The following is a 16050-nucleotide window of genomic DNA, read 5'->3' on the forward strand; positions in this document are numbered from 1 at the left end:
AGACTTATAAATAATTTCTAAGGAATATTGTCGATCTACAAATGTTGAATATAATGTATTTTACTGGAATATTTAGTACAACATATACTGGAAAAATAATACCGTGGTTAAGGTCATACAGTAGAACATGAATAAAGCAGCAAGGATTTTAAGTGGATAATTAAAGATCATACTTTAATACAGCTCAAACACTTGAAAGGAGATACTACTTTACTGTAAAGTGTAACAAGATAAAAACGCGTGCAACTAAAACAGCATATTCTGGCTTAAAGTTTTAGTATAATAGTAAGTCATGAACAAAATTGTGTGAGACATACGTCTATGAGTGCAATACATTACTATGCTTGTGATGGAAAAGGCAACAGCAGAAACACCATTCTGTGAATAACAACACTGAATCTGGACTGCAGTGCGTTCATTTGATATTTTGGCAGTATCTGTGCCATCAGCTACTTAAAGTGATCAAAGTCAGCTGTGTTTTAAATATTTATTGTGAGGATAGATAAGGGCAAATTCAGTTTTTTGCAATAGGGATGTGAATCTATCTGACCCTGTTCTCATCATCCTTATAGTTTATAGTTTATAGTTTACTATCATCATCCTTACTGCTGTCTGATTGTGGGCGTCTTTTTTGTTAATCCAAATGCTTTAGAAGGATCAGTACATCTTAAACGTAAGGGCTCATTTGTAGTCAGAATGAAACAATGAACCCTTTTCGAAGTCACACCCTCAAATGCAGACTAGCCAATCATGTTATAGCAATGACGAGCTGTACTGTGCAGTGTATAGAGAGTACATGCTATTACAGATTCAGACTACTTTCCCCAAAGCATGACCTTCTTCTACTGTAGTCACAGAATACACTGCTCTTCTTCGCCTTTGCCTGTTACAGGATAGGTTCTAGACATTGGGTTTTATTTCTCTGGATCCATTATCTCTGTGTGGTTTCCTCCTTTAGGTCACTGCACTTGTCATGTCAGAGTACAGATGACATACTCACATACTCTCTCTCCCTCTGTCTCCCTTGCTTGTTTTTCCTCTTGCATACGGCTACACTAACATACCATCTGTACACACAGACTCACATGCCTGATTGCACAGTGGAAGTAATCCTTATTGACGTATAGGCGCATACACACACAAGTAACTATAGTGATTTTCAGCAATACAACACCTCTGAAGCACTGAGCAGTCAAATGCAAAATTGATTTATTTTCAGCATGACATGCTGTGTGCTTTGGAGACAAAACACAACACAGAGGCAGGATTTAAGAAGAAATAATAATGCAATACTGTGCCCTGCTAGCTTATCTTTTAAAATGAAATTACTTTGAGATGTTGCTAGAAGTAAAAATGTAAGTTTTACAGTTGTCACATAAGATAAAGAGCAGCAATTACATTTTGCCTGTAGCTGTTGGTCGCAACACAAAAACAATCACCTTTATAAGAAGAATAACATCTTTCCACTCACATTGGGGTGAATGTCACCATTTGTACACACAACATCAGTCAAGCTCTAACATCCTTCATTTGCTGTGAGACAGTAGCAGTGGTGTAGAGAGGGTTGAAAAAGGGAAATAAATAAGTTTAGTAAATTAAAAATAATCCACAGTATTTTAGTAATACTAATTCTCAAATTCCCAAAGTGACATGAAGACGTCTAAATGTCAGCTGCTATAATTGCTTTTAAGCCCTGGCAACAGTTGCGTTGATTAGATCCCTTACTATGTCAGCTACACCCACCTGAGTCTGAGCCTCTGGGCTTCCCTGTCACTACTAATATAGATTTAATAGCATTAGCACGTATTAAGATAGTGTTAAACATTTTAACGGTGCTTCCTGGAGGAGAAGTTTGGAGTGCTTGACTGAGAGCAAAACGAAAGCTGGTTAGCTTTAATGCAGGGAGTTTGAATGGAGCCACCTGGCAACCATGTTAGCTACATAAAGTGCCCAATAAGGCCATGTCAACTACACTAATATAACAACTGGGAGGATAACTTGCGGTGCTGTATTGATTTGTGAGGTTATTTCCTGACTCTCAGGTGCACTGTAATAAGAGCAGGAAACTCCAACTGGGTAGGGACTTATTGACAAGAGGAGCTACACTGGTTTCCCTCCATTTGAATTCATTAGTATTGAAAAAGGAAAATGCACGAAGGGAGCTTATGCACTGCCAAAGAGGAATAACCAACAACACATTCCCTATTCTTTAAGTCCTTACTGTCTGATTCTTCTTCTCTTTACAATAAATGTTCAAACTGAAGGACTTATTTGCACTCCTCAGGCATTATAACATTTGTAATTGTTCATCTGATGCCTCCACAGTGATTTCAAAGTGTTTTATTCTCCAGGTGAAAAATGTTTTTACAATTTAAGTATTTCTTATCAAATGTGTTCTGTGTATGCGCTACACATTCAAAACAACACATGCAAACAAAACTTTCCTAGTAACACAAAGTAACTTCAATTGTTAAGGAAAGGGGTTGGTTGCTTGGTTACACAATGTTTAGTTGCAATGGTTGACATCCCAACAGAGATGTACTTGGGATCTAGTGAGGAACAATTCTTTTGATTTGATTGGGTCCCAATGAGAAAAAAGTAAATGAACAGATCAGTGGTCAAAAGGTATAGTTTGAGATCACAAAGAAAATAATGAATGAGCCGAAACTGAAAGTTGACGTTGTAATTGAACAATCACACACTTTCTGTCTACACAGTAAGACTCTTTTATTCGAGTGTCAATTTAAACGTGTGAAGATTTTGTCAATTTACAATGTGACCTGACACTACCTTTGTTAACTGCTGCACTCACAGAAAGAAGACAAGGTCAGGACAAATAAGAAGGAAAAAAAGCATATTATGCAACAATCTCACGTCCTGTCTGTTGCTATAACAACGAGCAGCGGTACAAGGACCCTGCAAATGGGAAATGGGGCCCGTCTCCATGGGAATGTGCATGTTAAGAGACAGTCTGTGATGGTTTCTTTGAGGCTCCTGGCAGCAGACGGTCCTGACCTTTGACCCTATTCAGTAAGTGCCACTTTATAATTCACCAACATGTCGAGGTGTCCCATCCTTCATGTTAAGTTACCAACGGTTACCAGTGGAGCAAAACCATGGAGTTCTAATGGAACTAGGGATGCACGATAATTATCTGATATTAGGAATTATGACGTCATCCCGATAAATCCGATACCAGTATTAATAGCCCCGATAATATACAATATATTTTTTGGGTAAAAAAAAAGAAAAAAATACTGCGGTGTGGGTGGATTGGGATGAGGGGCGCTTGTTTTTCACTCGGCTCCTCCCGTTTTGCCAGTACTGTGGTATTAGTGGTTTAGGAAGAGGGGAGTTTTTCACAAATCCAGCGCTCCCTAATACTTCGAACCTGATCAGTCACCTGAAACATCGCCATCGCTACGATGGTGTGTTAAAAGCGTACGAAGACAATAATACAATACAAAGTGTGTGTGTGTGTGTGTGTGTGTGTGTGTGTGTGTGTGTGTGTGTGTGTGTGTGTGTGTGTGTGTGTGTGTGTGTGTGTGTGTGTGTGTGTGTGTGTGTGTGTGCGCGTGCGTGCGTTGGAGCTATGTGCAACGCAAGGCATATGCTCGAACCGGAGCTGCCTGGACGCTGCAATCATGTTGCGCACTATCCGTGCTGAGTGTGCTGACTTTTCGTACAATGTCCCACTGTCTGGCTTCCTGCATAAAGTCAAGTGCTCGGCGCAGTTGTGGCGAAATGTCGCTCCTCTGTTTTCATTTAAACAGCTCCTTATATCCGTTAGCGCAGCTAGCTAGCACCAGATGCTAACAACAACAATGCACGTAAGGTCTCTCTCTCGCTCGCTCGGGCCACACATACACACACCCTCCCGGTCCTCCCGATGGCCAGTCGGTGCCTGCCGGTGAGCGTGGAAGTGTGGTCTGCCACAAGCGGGCGGCAGGAGCGGGGCTGTCAGCATCAGCTTGTAGATGGTATTTTAAACTCGATGCGCTCTGAAACTACGGGCCGGCCAAGGAAAAGAAATACACATGCGTTAATCGCGTTAAAATAATTAGTGGCGTAATTTTTTTTGTATCCGTTATCGGTATCGGTCTTGAGAAGCAGGAAGTTATCGGTATCGATATCGGTTTCAAAAAACCAATATCGTGCATCCCTAAATGGAACAAAATATAAAGTCTACAATACTCTACTGTTTTAGGTTCAGGTATAAACATATATATGTAGATATACATATCTATGCTTTCATACTGAACAGTAATACTTTGCACTTTCTGTAGAAATGTGTGCCTTTCCTGCACAAGTGATTGATGCCTAGTACAAGTTCAAAATCAGCCTGAATCATCATGGGATGATAAAAAAAGACTGTAGGGGAAGCCATCAGACCGTACATTATTATCAACACAGGAGAACAGCTCAGTCTCACTGTTGGTGTCTCTGTGTGATGCACTAATAAATCTAAAGTTCAGTGCAACAGTTTTTTTTTTTCTTCGATGTGGAACTGTGTTCCCATAGAGACTGAACTATAGATCTAGTTGTTACACTTTCACACAATGCACACTGAAGTTGGCAGGCGGTGACACTCATATCACTTCATATCACTTCATATGGTTTTTAATGTCGGAGGTAAATAAAAAGGGACTGGAAATCTAAATAATCATATTGTAGCAACACACGTTTGCATAGCCACAGGGTATCATTTCCCATCAGCTTCACTTCAGAGCTTCAGTGTGTTAGCTCTGCAGGGGAACCAGCATCTACTGTAAATTCAGTTCTCATTCATAACACTCCGTTCGATGTCTCACTATGGGATGCGCCTCATCGCGGAGCAAACAGAAGCATCAATCTCATTACGCCAATCCTGATTGGCTGGTGATCTTGATGTCAACGTCAGGGGAAATCACCCCCTATAAGTAGCCTGCGCCACGACGCATGCGTCATTCAAACACCTCTTCTCGCTTCAGAGCACATCTCTAATGGTAGCCGGGCTAGCTTAACAGTCCACAGACTGAACCAAAAGCTAATTTCGGTCGACGGGCGTTAGCCGGCTACCCTATTCTGCCTCGCAGAAGAGTATAGTACTAACACACCAGTTAGTATTATAATCAACCTCGCCGTTCTTCCTCTGGAATTAAGGTAAGGTTTTGATTCTCAAGTTAGCAACACACCCGTTGCCAGCTTGTGTTTTTTCCCTCACTGCCGACACCACGGTAGCGAGGACCTTTTTTCTTTTCTCTTCTCACGGAGGAGAAAAGGATTAAAAGAATATTACCACACCAGGTAATATTCTTTGAGGAAAAAGACCCACACTGTCCTTTTTTCTCCGGATTAAAGACAGATTGGTAACACATTTTTTCTCGACGTACCTGTTACGAGCGGGTCCGCTCCACGCCTCGCGGCGAACGAGATGGACGCCTCTCTCCCTCACACCAGAGGAGTCAGGGACTCGGAGGCTCGGCTCTGCGGCTGCGGGTTGAAAGTGTCAGGCACAGACTCACACCAGATCTGTTCGTCCTGCCTCGGGCTGGAACACGCCCAGGAGGCCATTGACAACCCCGGCTCGTGCGGGCATTGTGCCCGCCTCACCGTGAAGAGCCTCCACCGAAGGTTAGCACAACAAGCTAGCCTGTCGGGACAGGACCCCCTCATGTCCACTGGTTTGCCGGCTGGCAATCAAGACACCGGGGCGTCCGCCGCAGAGATGGAGCCCCCTCACTGGGGTCTGGGGCTCATCGACAGCGGCAACCGCAGAACCGGAATCCCGCGCCATATCAGGCCGGGACCCGGTGGCGGCAAGAGACGCGGGAACGGGGCCCCACGCTTTACCAAGCTGGGGCTCCTGGCTGGACCTCACCATGGTTTCACCCGCGGAAGATGTCCTAGAGTTAGACTACATGGAGGACGAAGAGGATACCTCTGAGTTCCTCCTGTCTGACTCGGATGAACAGTCCTCTGCCCAAGCCACCCCGAGTCCCCAGCCCAGGCTGGAGACAAGGGCAAGTTGGGCAAGTTGGCCGAGAAAATCTCCGGTTCCGGCTGCAGCTCAGGCTCAGCCAACCCAGAATTTCGGCCAGCAGTCGAGGAAGAAGAAGCGAGCGGCGTGACAGCCCCTCCTTCTCCCCTCCGTGAATGTGTTCCCGCCGCCTCGAGAGATGCCTAAACACCATCCTCAAGTCCGCACAAACACATGTTACACGTTGGTTGATTCCTCTGTCATAAAACATTTGCCGCTGACGCATCCAGGCTTCAGGCCGAGGGCGCAGCTCATAAAAATTAAAAGGAAATCAATAAAACCAATAAGCAGCCCGCCAATTTTCTCCCCTTTTGAGAGCAGCTACGGCATCTCTCAAAAGGCGGATTATTGACGGGTCTGTGAAGGCACCACCGCCACACAGTGCCGGCTGGAGCCGTAAGCGTGACATCTCAGCTGGCTCTAAGGAGCATGCAGCAGGAGATACTCACGACACCCAAGCTGCCTCGAACTCTGCTCGGTTTAAAACACCGAAGACGCAGAGGTCGCAGCCCATCCCGAGTCCCCAGCCCAGGCTGGAGACGAGGGCAAGTTGGCCGAGAAAATCTCCGGTTCCGGCTGCAGCTCAGGCTCAGCCAACCCAGAATTTCGGCCAGCAGTCGAGGAAGAAGAAGCGAGCGGCGTGACAGCCCTTCCTTCTCCCCTCCGTGAATGTGTTCCCGCCGCCTCGAGAGATGCTTCAACGTCATCCTCAAGTCCGCACAAACACATGTCACACGTTGATTGATTCCTCTGTCATTAAACATTTGCCGCTGACGCATCCAGGCTTCAGGCCGAGGGCGCAGCTAAAAAAAAATGAAAATAAAATAAATAAAACCAATAAGCAGCCCGCCAATGTTCTCCCCTTAGACGCTACGGCATCTCTCAAAAGGCGGATTATTGACGGGTCCGTGAAGCCACCGCCAGGCGCAGTCCCGGCTGGGGCTTTAAGGGCACCACCGCCACGCACATGCGCAGTGCCGGCTGGGGTCGTGAAGGCTCCACCGTCTCGCGCATGCGCAGTGCCGGCTAGAGCTGTAAGGGCACCACCGGCACGCGCAGGCGCAGTGCCGACTGGAGCCGTGAAGGCACCACGGTCACATGCATGCGCAGTGCCGGCCGGAGCCGTAAACGTGACATCTCAGCTGGCTCTAAGGAGCATACAGCAGGAGATACTCACGACATCTGTCTGGGCTTCTCAAAACAGTTATACTTTATCTGTTTTCACAAACCCAGAGAGAGTCAACCAATATGCTGGAGAGAGAGGTTCTCTCTCTCCTAGAAAGAAGGGTTTTATCTATAAAGCCCGCCGAGCAGAGTCAGATTACGGGGAAGAATGTCCTCGTAAAGCACCCACTCAACATGGGCCTCATAATAAAACTAAACTAAAGAGAGTTTTGGTTATTATGTAATGCGTAGTGGCACTACACCCGACTTTTCTAGTGCGGGACGCGCCTACGGGTGCTGTCCTTTCACAGAAGGTGGTCACCACGGACGCAGGTCAGACAGGCTGATAGGGGATTTACGAAGGTCGCCCGGTGAGAGGTCCCTAGAGCAGAGACCTCCAGCGGGCACACGTAAACTACCCGGAGCTTTTAGCGGTGTTCCCCACCCTAAAACGCTTCCTGCCTTCTCTCAGAGGACATCATGTCCTCGTGAGGACAGACAACACGATATCGTGTATGAACCGCCAGGGGAGCTTGCGTTGTCTCCAGTCACACACACTGGCACACAAACTGATCCCTTGGAGCGGCAGACGTCTCCTTTCTCTGAGAGCGACACAGGTACCGGGTGTTATGCACCTCGGGACAGAACTACTGTCCAGAGGTGCACCACTCTATGCAGACTGGACTCCTCATCCAAGGAGCGGGAGTCCGCTGTGGGTGCGTTACGGCGGAGCCGCGTTAAGTCTGTTCGCAAAAGGAGAAAATGCTCAATGACAGCTGTTCTCTTTAATGCACGATTTAAACGCACTGTTAGGCGGGGACGCACTCGTACACGATCGACCTCCGGGTCCTCTGTACACGTTCCCACCCCTGGCTCTGTTACCCCCAACTCTGGCCAGAGTGAAGGAGCAACGCCACACACTTACTCTGATGTTTCCGCCCTAGCCCGTAATGTACGGGCTGGCGGGATATATCAGCTGTTGTGCGGGCAGCCATGGCAGCCCCCACCACGCAGGGACAGATTGTCTCAGGCGGGGGGGGGGCGATCCTTTACCCACGCCCAGAGCGCGGGGCACTATGGGCCTGACCCGTGAGTGGTACAATCTGAATACAGTGGGACTCCCTCAGAGGTGCGATAAACACTATTCAGAGTGCGAGAGCTTCCTCCACCAGGTCTCGTTACGACTGTAAGTGGAGGGTGTTTGAGGAGTGGTGCCTTCAAGAAGGGCACATCTCTTTTCAATGTCCTGTCGGGGTGATTTTATCATTCCTACAGGACTTGATCGATAAACACAAAGCTTTCTCCACGATCAAGGTGTACCTGGCTGCTATTGCTGCATGCCATGTGGGCTTTGAGGGTAAGACGGCTAGCCAACATCCTTTGGTCTGCCGTTTTATGAAGGGAGCACGCAGGCTCCTCCCTGTCTCCAGGTCGCTGGTGCCCTTATGGGACCTGGCAGTGGTTTTAAATGGGCTCAAAATGACCCCATTTGAACCCCTGGAAGGATCTGACATGAAACATCTGTCACTCAAGACAGTGCTGTTACTGGCCCTGGCATCCGCCAAGCGGGTCAGCGATATTCATGCACTGTCTGTACATCCCTCATGCACTCAGTTCGCCCCGGGGCAAACGAGAGTGTTGTTGAAACCCAACCCTGCCTTTACACCAAAGGTGGTTGGTTCGTGTACCCCAATTGACATTGAGGCATTTCCTCCGCCGCTGGTTTCCTCCGGGGAGCAGCAGCAGGATCTGTTGTGTCCAGTCCGGGCTTTACACACATATATGGACAGATCAAAAGAGCTTCGTCTTAATGACCAACTCTTCGTGTCCTGGGCTAAACCTCACAAGGGTAAGCCTGTTACTAAGCAACGGCTCTCCCACTGGATCGTGGAGGCGATTGCTTTGGCCTATACGAGTCAGAATTTGCAAGCACCTTCGGGTCTGCGGGCTCACTCGACTCGGGGCCTGGCTACATCCTGGGCTTTGTTCAAGGGTGTTTCCATCCAAGACATCTGTGCAGCGGCAAGCTGGTCTTCGCCGCTCACTTTTGTCCGCTTTTACAGGCTAGACGTCTCCGCTCCAAGCGTGGCCCGAGCAGTGCTGGGCACCTTGTTGAGTCGGGACTCTACCTGTTAAATTCTGGTTGATCGGTGATCTTCGAGATAAGCTCGTCTGGCAATACGGGAGCTACAATATCCCATAGTGAGACATCGAACGGAGTGTTATGAATGAGAACTATAGGTTACTTACGTAACCCCAGTCAGAGTAACATGAAGTGAGATGTCTCACCAGACGGCCCTCCTTGCTATGGTGAAGCGAGAAGAGGTGCTTATTTTGAATGACGCATGCGTCGTGGCGCAAGCTACTTATAGGGGGTGATTTCCCCTGACGCTGACGTCAAGATCACCAGCCAATCAGGATTGGCTTAATGAGATTGATGCTTCCATTTGCTCCGCGATGAGGCGCATCCCATAGTGAGACATCTCACTTCATGTTACTCTGAGGACTGGGGTTACGTAAGTAACCTATAGTTTCACTGGCTTGCTTTCCTCTTTGCTCACAAATAGGGAGCACTGAATCACACCGCTGCACCTCTGACACAAATCACAGCTCCCATGATGATTTGCTCAGCCTTATCCATGCTTGCATTGCTCCGTAAGTCCGATAGAAGAATAATGTTGGGTTACATATCAAAACCACTGGCAGTGTAATAACCTTTCTGCGTGTTGATCTGCTCTGCTGGAGTTGTTCCTCTACTCTTCAGATGAGCAGACAGTCGGGGGTCACGGATCAAATGAGAAAACTGCTGGCACTGGAGGAAGTGTTTTAAGATTTATTGCGCCGTGTGCCAGCTTGTCGTTGGCATGCAATGTGGTTATTGCAGTGTGACTTCACCTTCACCTCCATAAAGTATGAGTGTGCTGACTTTTACAGAGCTATAAACTGATGTCAATAGATGAAATATGAATAATGCTATCCTTGAATGACTGTCACTGTGAATACATATGATCCACTAGATTATCACTTCAAATGCAATCATATGAAGTAAATATGAAAATGTATTCTGAAGAAACTCTGAGGAATGTGAGGAGGAGTGAAGTCACCTCGCCTTAACTGTGAAGTGTTTGTGTGTTTGCATATCTATAAAGCTTTTCCTCCCTAAACCTGCTGCGAGATAAATTAGATTTTATAATCTGCTATCGGTACCGACAGGGGATAAAAAAAGAGATGAAGGGTTTGAAAATGTTTGTGTCTCTAGGTTTGTGTTTGTGTGTATGTGTGTCAGCATGAATATTTCAGAGGCCCCACACTGAGGGGTGGCGACAGAGCATCACCAGAACGAGGACAGGGGGGGGGGGGGGGGGGGTTGGACAGAGAGAAAGAAGGAGACAGAAAGGCACAGAGACGAGAAGAAGAGAAAGACGAGTTGCATTGTTCTCAGACTGAGACAGGAAAACAGAAAGACACAACAAATGTCACACAGTTAGAAATGATCTGCAGGTGTTCGGAAACAGCATGGTAAAAGGAATGCTTCCACAAAGACATGGCCTCTGATATGACGAAAAAGACAACAAAACAAAGTCCTTCTGGCAACGTTTGCAAGGGCAGAGTGTTGCATTCAACAAAACTAGACGTTTAACTGGTATGTAAGAAAACATGGCATCACAACAGAAGGGGTGCTAAATTGTTTCACTCTATTTTTATACAGGTAAAATATTTTGATGAACAAGAGTTTATTTGAGAGTGTTCATCATATTATTTTAGTTTTGGTTACGAAAGCAACCAGGGAGCACATCTAGGGTTTCTCTAAATTGTTGTTCTGTTAAACCTGCTCTGATTCCTTTGAGGAGAAAGCACTGTTTAAGTCTCAGTCAGGCACCCCAATGGTTTCATTTGTCCAAAGTTGGAGATATTTGTCTCAGAGACGTCTGCCTCAGCCCCATCTCTACTGCGGTGAATTTTGTTTTCAAAAGCCTTTCAACAAAACATTGGTGTCATTACTCGGGGTAATACACAGACCTCGTTCTGAATCATTTTTCTCGGCACAACTCTCTAATGAAAAAAATCAACCAAAGAAAGCTGACAGTGTATTCTCCAGATTGTTGAGAGTCATAGAAATAGCTTGTTTCTGAAAAGTGAAAAGCTAAATGATTTTAGTTTTGCAATGCTTTGAGCAACACGATTACAAATACTATTGTGTTGGTAGGCAGCAGAAATATTGGACATCCATCTATTGATCCATATCCTCCATACTCTACGAGGGTTTCAATGGACAATTGTCTTTCCTAACGCTTGTATGAAGTGGTGATATTGATTTTTAAATGTACTCACTTAGTTCAGCAGGTTAGATAAGATTGTGGCTGTAACTTGACTTATTTGTGTGTAACGTAAACAAGGATAAATTACAATACAACCTTTGTGAAAAAGAGTTCAGTGGGTTGCAGTTCAGTGGGGTAAAGCAGGATGAAGATTTAGTCGGTCAGTCTAAGGTCAAGCGGTAAACTTGTTAACAAGATACTAGACATGATCCCTGGTTAGAGGAGAGCATCCTTCTCTACAACCTGCACAGTGTAAGATTGATTTAGTATCCACATTTGTTTTTAAGGGAAACACATGGCCCTAGAAATCTCTACTAAAGGCTTGTCTTCAAGCGTGTCTCTTTCTCAGGAGTTTGTTTACTCCACCATTTTTGATCCAGTTTTCTACAGACATTCATAATCCCTAAAAGATCATTACAAATGCTTTCCCTTGATTTCTCTTCATGCGCCACTAAGAGGTTTAAATGATTGGTTTGATGGATTGCAGTACAATTTAGTCAAAACAATCTCTCATCCCTTGCTTCTCTTAAAAGCTTAATGATCTAACTTCCAATCTCTCCAATACTGTGGTTTATGACCCAATTATTGCAAGTATAATGACATTTGAATTAGCTACAGCTGCAAATGTTAGCATGCTAACACGTTAAACTAAATGGTAAATATTAGAACTGCTAAACATCATTTTCATTGTATGCAAGCATGCCGACATTAGCATTTCCCAAGATGCCTTTAGCCAGCTCTTTAATCCAAACAACTGGAATTATCTCACTTTTACAGTCTTTGTAAAGTCTGAATCATATTGCTCAGATTCATCCTCCATTTCTGTCTGATAATCCATGTGCTCCTTGTTCTGTGCCTACTGAATTACACAGATTGATACACCGCTACAATTTAGCATCTTGATTCTGAACAGAGAGACAGTGATAGTCATGGTTACTACCCGCCAACACCCTCGCCCTTCTGTTCGTTTCTCCAAATCGGGGAGGGAGAGCCTTCATGTTCACGTGGAAGTGAGTAACAGTGTTGCTGATGTCATGGTTACTAACAAGATGACTGTGTTTCCATATAGCCCATCTGTCACTGGGGAGACTAGCTACTACAGTGTGTGTGTGTGTGTGTGTGTGTGTGTGTGTGTGTGTGTGTGTGTGTGTGTGTGTGTGTGTGTGTGTGTGTGTGTGTGTGTGTGTGTGTGTGTGTGTGTGTGTGCGTGTTTGGCTGTCATGATGGTTTGTAGCTGAAGGTCTCTACTGTCTAAGCAGACACATCTGCCTTTGCTTATGTTGTAGACGCAAACAACATGTGTGCGTGAAGGCTTGTTTGTGCAGATGCATTAATTAGGTGTATGTCTGAACATTTGTGTTGACTGCAAAGACTAAGGAATGCTATCTAACATCAGCTTCCATGCGCTCTACTGTAGAATAAAGACACTGAGAGATTAATTAACGAGTGAAATTATGGTTGTTCCATTGACCATTACATATCTAAGATCACTCTACCTCAGTTCTATCTGTATATCTAAGAGGACACAACGCCTTTTATTCCAATGATGACATGATGTGACATATACTGTATAGCTCTATAAGCACAGTACATGTGTCCTGGTGACCTTTGTTATACACAACAGGATCATCCTGACTTTCATAATAGGTATCACAGGGACGTTTGCCACCGGCTCTCTCAATAGATGCCAACATGTGTGCAGCTTCAATGCTCACACAAACCTTTGAAATGCTTCTTTATTGTCGACAAGAGTATACAAATGGGAGAATATGGGGCTAATCATTCAAGTTGTGTTTGAAAGAAAGCATTCAGCCATCTTATATGTTTGCTGCCTTTCCATCTCTTATTGCAATTTTTTAAGTTTTTAATTATTTATTAGACAAACCCTTCATTTTCAGGTGCTTGGACTTTGGGAACTTGTGATTAGGCACTATTTATGGAGTTAATGATGAATTATTTAGTCAAATGTGATGATAACAGAGGTCATTCTTTATTATCGGCGGGTTTACCAGCCAAACTGTGAAGTTAAACTGCAAATGATCACTGGTCAGTTGGCATAGTAACCAGATCATTTGTTTGATAGGAAATGCCTTCTCTGTGGTATATTTAAATAACTGGACTGCTTAACTGAAATAATTCAAAGTAATAGCTGGATCCGTGTTTTAATGTCATTAATTTGCCTTAACAGCTTGAGAAGCTATTCTACTCTCTGTCTCAAAATACATTTCCTTTCTACAGTAGGCATGTCTTTATTTATGCATTTCGATGATGTCTTCTCTACAAACTACAGGTCCTTGTCTAAATAAAACATTGACAATGGTATATAAACAATGTATATAGTGTGTTTTGGCAGTGTTTGTCAAACCTTTATTATCAAGTGGTGGCATCCACTCTCCTTTCAGCGCCAGAATCATTGAAATTAAGTCATTGATTTAAAGCATACAAAGGTACATCTCTGACAAAAACCGTTTGAATGCCATTCCCTGCTTAGTCTATACTTCATTCTTCCATTATCTTTATCCAGATACGCTCTCTGAGTTCTCTGCTTCCTCATCATGCTCTCCATTTGCCTTTTTTGTGCCTTTAAAATGAAAGTAAACCAGAGAACTCTCACAGTGAAGCAGCCTTGGCCCGGGCCATTAGGTTTAAAAGCAGAATGGTGATTTGTATGGGAGCTGTTCATTTCCTCCTCACACTCTCCCTCGCTCTCTTTGAGCAACACCACTATTGAGAAGTCTGAGTGACCCATCGACCTCTTGTGCAGCCACCCTCCCACACACGCATACAAACACAAAAGCATGGAGAGAAAAGTCCAAAGACTCTTCTAGACATAATGTCCCCATCTATAGCTGATCGTCCTCTTGCCCAATCCTTTTCCCCTCCTATGTCCATCCATTTAGCAAACTACTCACAAAGTGCAACAGCAAAGTATGAACGGAAAGCACTTTGCTATGCGGTGATCTCAGGACAGGTGTGTATTCGGATGTGTTTTGTGTACCGTGGGCAGCCGTGGAGCGCCTAAAGTGAAGAGATCTGAAGAGTGTATGAATGTGTGTTTATCCGCCCCCATGTCGGTGGCCTCAGCATTGATCCCCCTCTAAGCCTCGCTCCTTGCTTGTGGCCTGAAGGTGATGTGACAGGGGAGTAAAGAGGCTTTAATCAGATTACAGCTCATTCGCTGTCTTTCACTATCTCTCTTTCGTCGGTATCATCCAGATCACTGCGGCTTTCAACCACTTTCTCCCTCTTTCTTTTCCTGCTGAACACCAGGCCTACTTTTAAGCCACAGCGTCACATTTTACTTCAATGCCACATGGATCTAATTGTTTCTTTCCAAATGTCCCCCATGAGCTGAGAGTGGCTGTTCAGAACTGTACGACTGCTCATACAAATGAATAATCAGAGTGCATGAGCAATGTCTTTGTGATGGTGTTCAGGTAACTGAGATCAATCTTGTTGACGCACGGATGCACTCGTGATTATTCTAACAGCGAAAATAGATTTCCATTTCTTTAAAAACCATTATGGCTCCATTTCCTACATAATTATCTTCATGCTGCTGTTATGCTTTCAGCAGGCAGTAAAAGAGACAGAGTGGCGTTGTTACTCTTTTGCCTCTGAACCGCCTTGTATGCACACACACTAGGGACCTCTTCACCAACACTGTGTGAATAATAGCAGAAACTATTGAGGTGACAGAGGTTCTGGGATGTATTACTCGTGTTCAAACAGTCAAAGGTGAACCAAAGCTGACACTATTGCTACCAATGGCCAGTGTTATCTTTATCTACAATACTATTTTATTCTCTCACTTGAAGTATATGAAATGATATGTTCACTATTCATAGTTTTCAAATAGAAAAATAGAAAATGTTACCCTGTGAAGTGTAGGGTGGTGAAAATATAAAGTTACATATTGCAGTACTCGAGTACAATGTATATTTAAGAATTATAGTGCAGGACTTGAGCAAATACACTTGGTTCCTTTCCACCAGAGTCTCTGTATAAATCCTTGCCTCATAATGACAAATGTTTTCTATTAGGTGTGCTGCTTTCAGCTCCGTCTCTCTGTAGATCTGTCCTGAAATACTGAAATCGGCAGTGATGATGAAATGTCATAAAAGGTGAAGAACTAGTTTCATTCTCTAAAAATAGCATTCATTAGTCTTTGCAGTAAACACAAATGTTCAGACATACACCTAATTAATGCATCTGCACAAACAAGCCATCACACACACATAGTGTTTGCGTCTACAGCATAAGCAAAGGCAGATGTGTCTGCTTAGACAGTAGAGACCTTCAGCTACAAACCATCACGACAGCCAAGCGTACACACACACACACACACACACACACACACACACACACACACACACACACACACACACACACACACACACACACACACACACACACACACACACACACACACACACACACACACACACACACACACACACACACACACACACACACACACACACACACACACACACACACACACACACACACACACACACACACACACACACACACACACACACACAC

The 16050-nt window shown here is 44.8% G+C and overlaps 1 protein-coding gene across 2 annotated transcripts in view; it reads right to left on the bottom strand.

Moving 5' to 3' along the window:
- Positions 1-16050, bottom strand: part of tmem198aa (transmembrane protein 198aa) — a 36490-nt gene that overhangs the window by 16183 nt on the left and 4257 nt on the right. The gene's annotated exons all lie outside the window — the stretch shown is intronic.

The sequence above is a fragment of the Pseudochaenichthys georgianus genome, chromosome 21 (assembly GCF_902827115.2).
Source record: "Pseudochaenichthys georgianus chromosome 21, fPseGeo1.2, whole genome shotgun sequence".
Taxonomy (NCBI): Eukaryota; Metazoa; Chordata; class Actinopteri; order Perciformes; family Channichthyidae; genus Pseudochaenichthys; species Pseudochaenichthys georgianus.